Source organism: Eumetopias jubatus, unplaced genomic scaffold (genome assembly GCF_037043125.1).
Source record: "Eumetopias jubatus isolate StellerSeaLion01/CBP00866 unplaced genomic scaffold, mEumJub1_p1.0 scaffold_4, whole genome shotgun sequence".
NCBI lineage: Eukaryota > Metazoa > Chordata > Mammalia > Carnivora > Otariidae > Eumetopias > Eumetopias jubatus.
In genome coordinates this window covers 78,287,494-78,299,541 of record NW_028274810.1, presented here as the reverse complement: position 1 = coordinate 78,299,541, position 12,048 = coordinate 78,287,494, and positions in this window count along the sequence as shown.

Here is a 12,048-nt window from a genome sequence, read left to right as displayed (position 1 = left end):
GTAAAATGGAAATAATAATGGTACTTAAGTTTATAGGGTGTTGCGAGGATGAAGTAGGTTAATACCTTGAAAACACTTCAAACGGAACCCGGGATACAGTAAGTGCTTAATAAATGTTACCTGTTATTATTCTCATCCTGCTGCTACCCTTCTACTTCACACTCCTAACACGTTTCCCTCTGCTGAGTGTACCTGCCGGCCTCCCTCATCTACACATCCCCTCACCACTCAAAGTTGTCCTTTCAGTGATGTCCCTGAGCTAACGACAGCTAAGAGAGATGGGGGGAAGGTCTGAGTAGAGGCTCTGGGAGCCCCCATTCCACGGTCCAATTCTTGTGACCCAAACTAACTCATTAAAATTTTATTATAATCCTTCCGAGGAAAGCTAGTCTCCCTGGGTTCAAATCCCAGCTCCGATTACCAGCTGCGTGTTCTTGAGCAAGAATCTTTTGGGCCTCAGTCTCTGTCAGTAAAAAGGAAACAAAAACTGGATCAGCCACACATTGTCCCGAAGAGCCAATAAAGCAAGCTCTGCAGAGCGTCCAGTGAATAGCTGCTCTTCTGCATCCGGTCTAGGGGTCTGAGGCTGTGGAAGTGAAGGAGTGGGGCAGGGGGTTCCATAATAGGGTGATCTTATCGCCCATTTCTCAGCTGTTGCCACAGGGTAATAAGTAGTGGCGCTCTCTTTCATTCTCAAAAGTGTCCTAATCTGGATGACTCATTATATGGTCATCCTATTTCAAATCCCCCACCCGAGTGAGGGGCCTCAGAGCTTGCCCTGGGGTGCTGGGAAAGGGTCCTGACCCTTGACCTGTCTTCTGCCTGACTACTGAGTCCTCACTCTAAGCCCTAACCTCACATTTGACTCACACGGTGGGGGAGAAGCCCAAGGAAAGACCCGGGGTTCAGGGAAGGTGCTGGGATTGGAGTCTGTTGGGCCTCCTGGCCTCTTCTCTGCATGCCAGAGGGCCATTGACGCAACCTCTGACCCTAACTTCCTCTTTTCTCCTTGGTGGGTGGGGGCAGTGGATTAGTAAACAGACTATCTCACCAATGGCTGCAAAGATCAAACCCAATCAGCACATAGATGTGAAAGGTTTGTCAACTGTGAAGTGTTGCTCACCGCCCGGAGGGCCATCAGCTCCAGCCGGGAGAGCCGACTCCCCAGGCTCTGTTCCCAGAAGTAAGCAGAGATGGAGACACAGAGAGTCACAGAAGGGCTCCGATGGGAAAGGGGTGGTCCGCCCCACACCTCAGCACAGGCAAGCCCTGCAACTCACAGCCTGTGTCCGGCAGACCCTAACCTGCCTCCCACAGGTCCCCCACACCTGTCCAGGGCCCCTCAGAGACACCTTCTCCAGACGGGAGCCACTGCAGGCTCCTCCCCGCAGCCCCGCACCCCCCCCCCCCCGCGAGAGCTACCCCAAGGGTGGACAATGAACCAGCGGCCTCAAGCGCTGCTTCTCTGAAAAGCTTCGAGAGGATTCCACCTAAGTGGCTGCAGAGCGGCATCCATTTCTCCTGGGCAGATTTCTTTTCCAGGGTTCCCCAAGTGTACACCAAGGAACCCTAGGACTTAGTGACAGTTCTGAGTGGGACCAAGTGGGTGGGGCTCCAGGCGTACTTGCAAGCTCCCTCCCCCCTCCTCCTCCTCCCTCCTCCCTCTCCTCTGTCTTCAATCAGAGCATCTCTATTTTATATAATCCAAGATACTGCTTGCACAAAAGTTTCCACTGTTAGAATATTCTTTTCAAAAACACTGCTCTGTTTCTCCTCTTCCCTCCCCGCTCCCTCGATTCCTCCCTTCCTTCCTCCTTGACCCATCTGTCCTAAAGCCCTTAGGTGCAGTAGAGCAAGGGAGACACCAGCTTGGGAAGGGGGTGCAGAGAGGACCAGAGCAGAATGCCAGAGCCGGGTGAGGGGGGGTCCATGTGGGAGGCAGCCCAGCACAGGTGTCAGAGTCCCAACAGGGTGAGGAGAGCATCTGTCACAAAGGGGCAGCCTGGCCTGGGGGATTGGAGTACAAATTGACTGAGGGGACACCCACACACAGGGCAGCCTGGAGCGGGTATCAGAACCGGGTGGGGTTAAGTAGGGTAGCCACGCTGGGTGGATGGGCCCAGGGTGGGAAATCAGAGGTGAGCTGGATGAGGAGGGGTCCAGACGTGGGCCAGCCCAGAGTGAGGGGCTGTCTGAATGGAGGGAAGGGCAGCGCCCCACCCCCACCCCGGAAGGTCAGAGCCTGAGGGATCAGGGAAGCAGAAGGAGGAGGGACTGCCCAGGTCCCTCATCAGTCAAGCCTTGGGGCTTGCCTCCTTCTCTGCCCACCCAAACCCTTTCTAAAGCCAGGGAAGACCCGGGACACCTTCCCAAATCAACCGAAATCCCCATCCATTCCCTGAGCACCACTGATGTGCCAGGCAGTGTGGCTGGTGCTGGGGAGAGCCAGGCCAGGCCTTACATCCCAGCGCAGAGGGCAGACATGGAGCTACCATTCCAGAAGGGGAGGGGTGGGAGCGTGGGGCAGGACGGTGTGACCTCTCACGGGGGATCAGGAGCTGTCCAGAGAGGAGAGGAGCTGAGGGGCGGCGTTGGAAGATGAGTTTGCAGGATGAGGGCGGCAATGACTCTGGACCTGGCTTCTTACCCTGCCCATCCTCACCTGCCCAGTTCATCCCATCCCCAAAGGCCACAGCTGCCAAGCGCCTCATAAAAGACCTTTCAATCCTGGGACCCCCAAGGACTACACCCTAGTGACGGGCCCCTCAGGATAGACATGGAGCTTCAGGGCCATCTCCCCATCTTTGTCCAGACCCCACTTGCCCTGGGGATTTCCTGGATGGGAAGGTCCCAGCTCGGCCTTCCTCTCTGAGGTCTGACATCCCTCATAATTGAGAAGTCCTGCCTGGTGTTCAGCTCGAACCCTTCCTTCGTCCTCTGTTCTGAAGACAAGTGGCTCATGGAAGGTCTTTTGCCAATACCACCGCAGAAGCGCTGATAATCTTTCCTACCAGGCTGTAGGGGGAAGAAACCCATTCCGACAGTGAGTTGGGGGCTGTACCAAAACCCTCCTTGAGGGAGAGGCTTCCTAACCATCCTTATTTTTCCCTCAAAAGCCCTTGGGGGCCGCTCTGCTCTTCCCACATCCAGGTGAGAACCCCACTCATGCAGGGCACCCTGACTCCCCAGATGGCCATTTTAGCACAGAAGTCCTGCAAAGGGCTCACCACCCGCTCCCGAGGTCCCTTCCATTTGGGTCTCTAGGTAGTCCAGCCTGCCCAGGAAAATAACTACTTGGACTCTACGTGACCTGATTTTCTAAGGCAGACTCCCCTCCGCTGCCCCATCGGGTTTCTAAGGGCCGCAGGGGAAATCCAGGTTAGATACCAGAAGGGACTTCTTCTAGTTCAGAGAGGAGGCACGGCGTCCCGGGTGCCCGGCCTCCCTGCGGTCACCAGGAGGGGGCGCCCCAGGCCAGCCCACGGCCCGTGCCCGCAGAGGACTGGGCCGTGTCGCCGAGAGCCAGTGGGGGTCGGGCGAGCGCTGGGGGCGGGGCAGCGGGACAGCTGCTGGAGGAGCCAGGCCACCTGGGGGTGGGGGGCGACACCCCCCCCCCGCGCCCGCCGGGACATGGGAAAGGGAGTGGCATCGTGTTCTGCCTAGTCATCGCCTGCGAGGACGCGTCATCTCTGATGTCAGGCCTTCGAGGGGCTTCGTTCCAGCTCCGGGCTCCAGGAAAGGGCGTCGCGGGGCCCAGAGGTTACACAACTTCCCCAAGGTCGCGTGGGACGGGCCCGGCCCGCCAAGGGATCCGGACCCGGCTCGGTGCCCGCCGGCACGGTCCGCAGGTGGCCGGGCTCCACGCAGCACCCTTGACAAATCCATGGCCTTGGCCTAGCGTCCTTCTTCCCGGCTCTAAATGGTCTTTCATGCTAAGTTCTCCTCGGTGGCCGTAACATAAAAAAAGAGCCTCTTGAAACCTTACGTGTTCTAAAATGAATTCAGGCCCCGGGTCCCGGGGGGTAAGGAGGGGGGGTTGAATCCTTCAGTTCCAGCAGCGGAGTCTGCCGCCCTTCTGCCCAGCCCTGCTCGGACCCGCGGGCGCGCGGGGGACAGGGGGCAGGAGGACCCTCAGACGCCTCCGCAGGGGTCTCCTTTTGAAGGCTTGCCGGTCCTTGTGCTCTGAGTGGTTGGAGTTCGGTCCATTACGAGAAATCTCCTTTTGAGGATGGACATATTCAAATCCAGATGTTGTCTCGGCAGAACAAAAAGCTCTCTCCAAATTCCCTTTATGAAGAAGTAGGTTCTCCTTTGAAGGAATAACATCTCTTGAGAAGTGGATTTTTTTTTTTTCCTCCCAGCCAAGAACCTGCTGCTCTGAATATTTTAAAAACGATTTAATAGCCTGTCTCCATCCCACTTCAGATGCCAGGATGCTGGCAACAAGGTGAATGTCACCCGCTGATGGATTCAATAGATTGACCATGGCTTCACTAGAAGAATGTTGGGGTTTTTTTTTTAAATGTGTTATTTATTTAGGTAGATTTCTTTTAATTCAAGACATGCATTCTAATGGGACAAGGGTCACGTGAAATACAAATTGTCAAAAAAACTTTCCCAATTTTATACTTTGCTGATTCAAAAATGCTTAACAACTTTTCAGAAAAGAAGGATCCATTAAATATATATATGAATTGTAAGACAGTCCCAGTTTCAGTAATAGTCACTTTTAAGTATATCTTAGAATAGGAGAAATATGGATTACATATTTGTTGACTATAAGATGTGGTTATAGAGCCAAGGAGGATTTTTTTCTCAGTAGGGCCCAGTGTTTTCGTTGAGACTATCTGAGGGCTCAAAGCAGGATCCTTTCCTCACCTGACTTGCACCTGCTCCTGACAGACACAGAGTGGGTTCCCAGTTCTGCTCTGGAACCAGGCGGGGTGATACTTCGCTCCTGCCTCCGCCCCTGGGTCTTCTCCTCTCCAAGGTCAGTATCCCCAGTTCTTCACCATCCTTTGCCCTCCACGACTGGAATCTAGCCCCTCCCTGCCCCTCAAAAGCGGGGCAACCAGAATTGAACCCAACCCTCCAGCCATCACCTCCCTTATCCTCAACTCTATATCTCTACAGATGCAGCCTGAGATCACATTAGTTTGGGGCAGCCATTTAACGTGGGATTATATTGAACCTTTAGCCAAAACCTTTTTTATGAAAAATCTTTTCACTTTACACCCATCCCTATTCCATTTTACTTCAGGGGAGTTAGTCGATCATGTCGTCTGCTTTAGATGCTTTTGAACCCTGGTTTGATCATTTAAAATACCAGCCACTGCGTCTAATCTTAGGTCTCCTGCAAAATGAATAATAAGCATGCCTTTGGTTCCTTTACACCAGCTACTGATAGAAGTGTTGCATGGTGATCTTGACCCAGCCAGCCAGTGTCTCTGGGACCTCAGTTTCCCCATCAATAATGGAGGAGAGTGAAGTATGAGCTCTGTTATCAGAGCTTGTGCACTGTGAGTCAGACACTTATGTTAACATCGTGACATTTAATTCCTCACATCAATTCTCTGACGGAGGAATTCTCCTCCTCCTCATTCTGCAGAGGAGAAAAACAGGGACTTGCTGGATTCGAACCCAGTTCTGTCTGGTGCCCAGTCCTTGCTTTTAGCCACACAGTTTTAGCCACTGGCCAGCATCTTCAGTATGGCCTAGAATTGGGCCCACTAGGAGATATCTTCTTGCAAGCTGCTAAACAGTGTTCCTTGGGCACCCCTCAAAGACCCCAAGTCCCATGCTTGGATCGGAAGCTGGGGAGAGGGGAAGATTTACAGGGACTTCGGAAAGAACACCAGATGCCTCCACCATGCTCTGTGTGTGCGTGTGCATGCATGCACATGTGTGTGAACAGATGATCAGAGACAAATAACGATCACAGAAAAATGGACCCTTTCCCTCACCCCGTGCCTGATTCTTCCTCAGAGCAAGGCAGATTAAAAACTTCAAGGACGACCGAAGAGAAGACATCGGCCACCTCTGAGGAGCCGCAGGCTTGGCGTCGGAACTTCAGGTCAGTTTTGGTGCATAAAGGAAGCCGTGCTTCTTACACACCTGAGTGTGCAGTCTGGGAGTCAGACCCGGGGCTCGCCCAGTCCCGGGGTGCAGATGATGCAGATATGTCACCTCACTCAGAACTCCCACGGGTTCTGTGAAGAAGCCACTATTTTCAGAGATTGGTCTGGGATGAATGCAATAAAATTTAATCTGCAGGCCAAAGGCCCTTCCCAGATCCTGTGGGGAAGGTACTTAGCTTTCCATTTGTAAGTTTTAAGAGGGCTCCCCCAAATTGCAGAAGCTTCAGGCCCCACAAAACCTACCCCTATTCCTGTCTCCATTTTATAGATGGAGGAAAATATGACACAGAGAGGTCAAGCAAGTTCATGGAGGAGGCAGGGCCGGGAGGTGGTGAGGTCAGGATTCAAACTCTTAGCTCCCTCCAATGAACCCCAAGGGTTCTGAGGGGTTCTCTCAGGGGATTCACATCTTTAAATGCACTACTAGCTTCTGCTATTTCTATATTATAATCAATTAATAAACATTTATTAATTTTTAAAAGGGAACTGTTTGAGAAACTTTTGAGTGCTTACCGAGTGGGCATTCATAGTTACTCAGTCCTTTTATTGTGGCTGAATACTGCCAATTTTGCCTATGAAACTGTTTTTGAATTATTTTTATTACAATAACAAACTCATAGTCTATGCCCATAATGGATCATTGGTTAAAGACAAAAATTATTTTTTTTAAGTGTATTTATTTCAGAGAGAGAGCAGGAAGAGGGGCAGAGGGAGAGAGAGAATGCTTGAGCAGACACCCACTGAGTGTGGAGCCCAACACAGGGCTTGGCTCAATCTCACGACCCTGAGATCATGACCTGAGCCGAAATCAAGAGCCGGCTGCCTAACTGACTGAGCCACCCAGGCGCCCCCAAACCTTTAAAAAAAAAAAAAAAAAAAAGGATGCTGAAATACAATCAGGACTTTTTTTTAAGATTTTATCTTTAAGTAATCTCTACACCCAAGATAGGGCTCAAACCCACAACATCGAGATCAAGAGTCGCACACTCCACTGAGCCAGCCAGGTGCCCCGGTCAGGACAACTTTTTAGTGAATATATTTCTGCAAATTCCACGTACCAACACACTGCTTAAATCTGATCATGGCTTTCACACATTATTTGATAAATGCTGTTGGGACCACCAAGTGTCCACCAGGAGGGCTGGATTAGGTCCTTACCTTACACCTATGCCAAAATTATGTTCCAATAGATTTTTTAAAACTATATACATAAAAAAATGAAACAATAGGGGCGCCTGGGTGGCTCAGTCAGTTAAGCACCTGACTTCGGCTCAGGTCATGATCTCTGGATCCTGGGATGGAGCCCCGAGTCAGGCTCCCTGCTCAGCAGGGAGTCTGCTTGTCTCTCTCCCTCTGCTCCTCCCCCCACTCATGCTCTCTCTCTCTCAAATAAATAAGTAAAATCTTAAAAAAAAAATGGAACCATAAACGTGTCAGGAAAAAAAAAATGGGAGAATTTGTGTCATAATCTTAGAGTGGAGAAAGGCTTCCTACGTATCACAGAAATCCCCCAAACCATAAAAGAAAATAATCTGTCCATGTACATTAAACTGAAATTTTTTCCCCTGGGCAAAGAAAAAAGAAACTCATATACAAAGTCAAATAACAATCAATTCATAGGAAAAAAAATATGTGAAATATAAAGAGTTAATTTCCCTTATCTTTAAAGAGCTCCAACAAGTCAGTAAGGGATAAAAGACCACTAATCCAGTAGAAAAACAGGCAAAGGATGTAAACAACTGGGCACCAAAAAAATGCAGATTGGGGGCACCTGGGTGGCACAGTTGGTTAAGCATCCGATTCTTGGTTTCGCCTCATGTCATTCTTGATTTCGGCTCAGGTCATGATCTCAGGGTCGTGGGATCGAGTCAGGCTCTGCACTCAGCATGGAGTCTGCTTGAGATTCTCTCGCTCCCTCTCCCTCTGCCCCCCCCACTCAAGTGCACGCACTCGCTCTCTCTGAAATAAATAAATCTTTTTTTAAAAATGCAAATTGGTCTTGAATGTAAGAAACAAGAGCCTTTATCCTCACTTATACTAAGTGAACTTATAAGTGGGGCTACAATGAGATGACATTTTCCATCTACTAGACTGGCAGAAATCAAAATATCTGATGACCCACTGTGTTGCCAAAGAAATGTGACCTAGGTCATTGTCATCACTGCTGGTAGGAAGGTAAGGTACAGTTTCTAGGAAGAGCAATTTAGCAATAAATGTTGTAAAGGTAAACGCTCGTATACCTTTTGTTATGGGTTGAACTGTGCCACGCCCCCCCCGCGAAAATTCATATGTTGAAGTCCTGACCCCCAGTATCTCAGAATATAACTTTATTTAGAAAGAGGGTCATTCCAGATGTCATTGGTTAAAATGGGGTCATACTGGAGTGGGGTGGGCCCCTAATCCAACAGGACTGATGTCCTTATTAAAAGAGGAAATTTGGACACAGACACACACAGGGAGAATGCCATGTGAGCATCAAGGTGGAGATAGGATGATGCACCTATAAGCCAAGAAATAAGAAAAATTGCCAGCAAGCTGCCAGAACGCAGATTTACCTGCACATCTCTCGGAATGAACCAACCCTGCCCACACCTTGATCTTGGACTTCCCAGCCCCCAGGAGTGTGAAATAATAGGTTTCTGTTGTTTAACCACCCAGTGTGTAGGACTTGGTTATGGCAGCCCTGGCAAACTAAGATACCCTTTGACCCAGCAAGACGAATTTATCCTGCTATGTATTTGCACAGTTGCCAAGTGCTGAGTAGACCAGGGTCTACATTGCGGCATTGTTTGCAATAGCTAAAGACTAGAAACGCCCAAATGTCTGTCAGCCAAAAATAGCCTAAACAAATTATGATACACCCTTACAATGTAATATTTTTCGGCCAGATATTTTTCGGTAATGAGGCAGCATAACATGCAGTGATAGGAATTATCACAAAGGTTTATTATGAAGTGAGCAAAGTGCAGTTGGTTGTAGTGAGGGCCTTGTTTGAATAGAAATAAGGAGAAACTTAGCAGATTAGATAGTATATATGCAAATAGTCCCTTGTAGATGCACAGATTCTGTCGAGAAAGATATATAAGAAACTGCTAACTTCAGTTGTTCTTGGAGAACAGAACCACTTTAAGGACCAAGGAGAACAGGCTTTGATTCTACTATAAACATACCTGTACTTTTTGAACCTTTTACATTGTTGATGTATCACCTGTTCAAAAAAAAAAAAAATCTTATGTGGAACGTCAAAATAGCTCTAGTACTTCAAAAACCCACACTAAAAAGAGAAAATATAGCCATTTTAGCTTTTCATCTTTTGGAAATAACAGCTATTCGTCCCTGAAATGGGTTATTTGAGGAGATCATATCTCTTATCTCTTCTTTTAGAATCAGAGCACAAAATTTGTTTTTAAAATAACTAAATAAATCACAGAAATGAAGCACAGAATGCAAGAATTCCAAACTCACATGTAGTGAAAGCAAAGCCTATTTTTTTAAAATCACAGCATGTAAATTTCAATCTATAATGATAATTTCAGCATACATTCAGTCCTCAAACCAAGCCTGACAAAATATGTTTCATTCATTCGTCTATAAATCTTACTTTTCCTCATAAAATTAATTTACATTCTGTTAAACAGTGGGCATTACTTACTAAGTAGGAAAGGGTCAAAAGTCAGCTGTAGGGTCGCCTGGGTGGCTCAGTCGTTAAGCGTCTGCCTTCGGCTCAGGTCATGATCCCAGAGTCCTGGGACTGAGCCCCTCCCTGCAGAGCAGGGAGCCTGCTTCTCCCTCTCCCACTCCCCCTGCTTGTGTTCCCTCTCTCACTGTGTCTCTCTCTGTCAAATAAATAAATAAAATCTTTAAAAAAAAATAAGGAATCTTAATGGATAGAAACTTCTTAGTATAATCTTTGGGATCAGACTGATGTAAAATAAAATAAATGTTCTCCAAATATCTTCTTTATCTTGCAAAAAAAGATGAAATTATTTTTTTTAATTCAAAAAGTGTTTGCAAGGTCATCTATGGCTGTGAAACCAGTTTGAGTGTTCAAACATGTTGAGAAATGAAATCTAGGCTCACCGTGTATGGTTGTGCAAGCTGTGAACTACACAACTCCAGGGGGTGCCATTCAGATCATAATCCAAATTGGGCAGTGCACCACCCATGCAGCTGTGCCTATCCATCCCATGACTAATGAAAATGTTGGGGAGCCATGGAAGGCTTTTGGGGAGGGGAGTGGAGGGGAGATGTCAGAGCTGGGGCCACATGCATTGTGAGGCCAGATTCTCACGCACACAGCTTCCTATCTCTCTAGGTTGACCTCCCTTTTGGAGGCTCTGGCCTAAGTTTTCTCGGAGCCTCATAACTTTGGTTTTCCTAAGGCTGGGGTGGGGGGAGAGGGTGGGAGGGGAGACCATCTGCCAGGGCCTACAATCACTTCCTTAGCCTGTACAACTCAAAGACCTATTCTATACACACACTCACTTGGCAGCTGAGAAGAAAGGCCAGAAGAAGGGACCCCACCATGCCCCTAATCTTTACTCCTACCCTCATGGAGGCAGAGGTGGTCAGCACAAGGGGCGAGGTGGAAAGGGCTGAACTTTAAGTGACATTCAGGACATTTGGCCTCCAGGACCAGCTCTACCACCGCCTTTCTGTGTGACCTTGGCAAATCTCTAAGCCTCTCTGGGCCTCTACCTCCCTATTCGCAAAATGAAGAGGATTACTGCCATTCTTTCTCCGCCTCATGGAAAAAACAGATAGACAAGGAGGGAGAAAAACCAGGTAGGGATGTTTTCACAGGGAATGCATACAAATTCAAGCATTCCAATTATTATCATAAAACATCAAGAAGCAGTAGACTGAGAGCCAGAGGGCCTACTGAGCAGCTATAAAACCTCAAACAAATCTTGTGACTTCTCCAGGCCTTACCATGTGCCAAACAGCAGATCTTGAATTAGATCAGCAGTTTGCTGGCCTTTTCACCACTAAGAGTTTGTTTTATTATTTCCAAACATCCCCACATATTTTGTAAGATTTTATCCGCTAAGCTGTATTTAGGTAATTATTACATACTTAATAATTATTAAGTAATTGTTGTTACCAATATAAAGGATATTTTCAACTGTGAGTGACAGAAGTTATGTGCTTACATAGCCAAAAGGCTTAGAGCTAGGAATAGCTTCAGGCAAGGCTTGATCTGGCAGCTATTACCAAGGACCTATGTTCTTTCAGTCTCTTGGCTCTGCCTCCTATGATGTGTCACAAGGTGGCTTCCAGGAGCTCCTGGCACTACTTGCTTTACTCATTTGTGATTGGCAAAAATCAGACAGCTTGCTTCCCAGTTATCTCAAAGAAAAGACCCAGAATTGAGATTCATTAACCCTGATTGGCCTGATTTGGGGCATGTGCCTTTTCCTGACCAATTACTAGAGCCTAGAGGATGAGATATTCTGACTTGCTTAAGCCGGTTAGGCCCTGCCTTGGAATGGGGTCATTTCTGGCCAGATCACATGGCTGGGAAATTCCCAGTACTGTTAGGAGGGGGAATCGGGCAAGGGCACTATGGAGACCACCAGCAAGCTTCCTGCCGCATGTTTATCAGCCAGTGATGTCTCAAACAGCCCATCACAACTTCTGACCCGCATGTGAGCTGCACACTAGTGACCTCTGGGATCTTGTGAGCTGGTGGAGATGACAACCCCGTGTGTGGGCGGGCATGCTAACCACGTGAGCTGACGTCTGCACAGCTAGCAGCAAGCTCCTGACTCTGTGGTTAGACCTGGCCTAGATGCAAGTTCATCCACGTCCAGCTTCCAGTTCTCCACTCCCAACTGAACCTTCACAGGTGGCTCAGTTGGAGAGGCCTGTGACTGTCCAGGCCTATGACTGCCCTTTTCAGACACAAGGG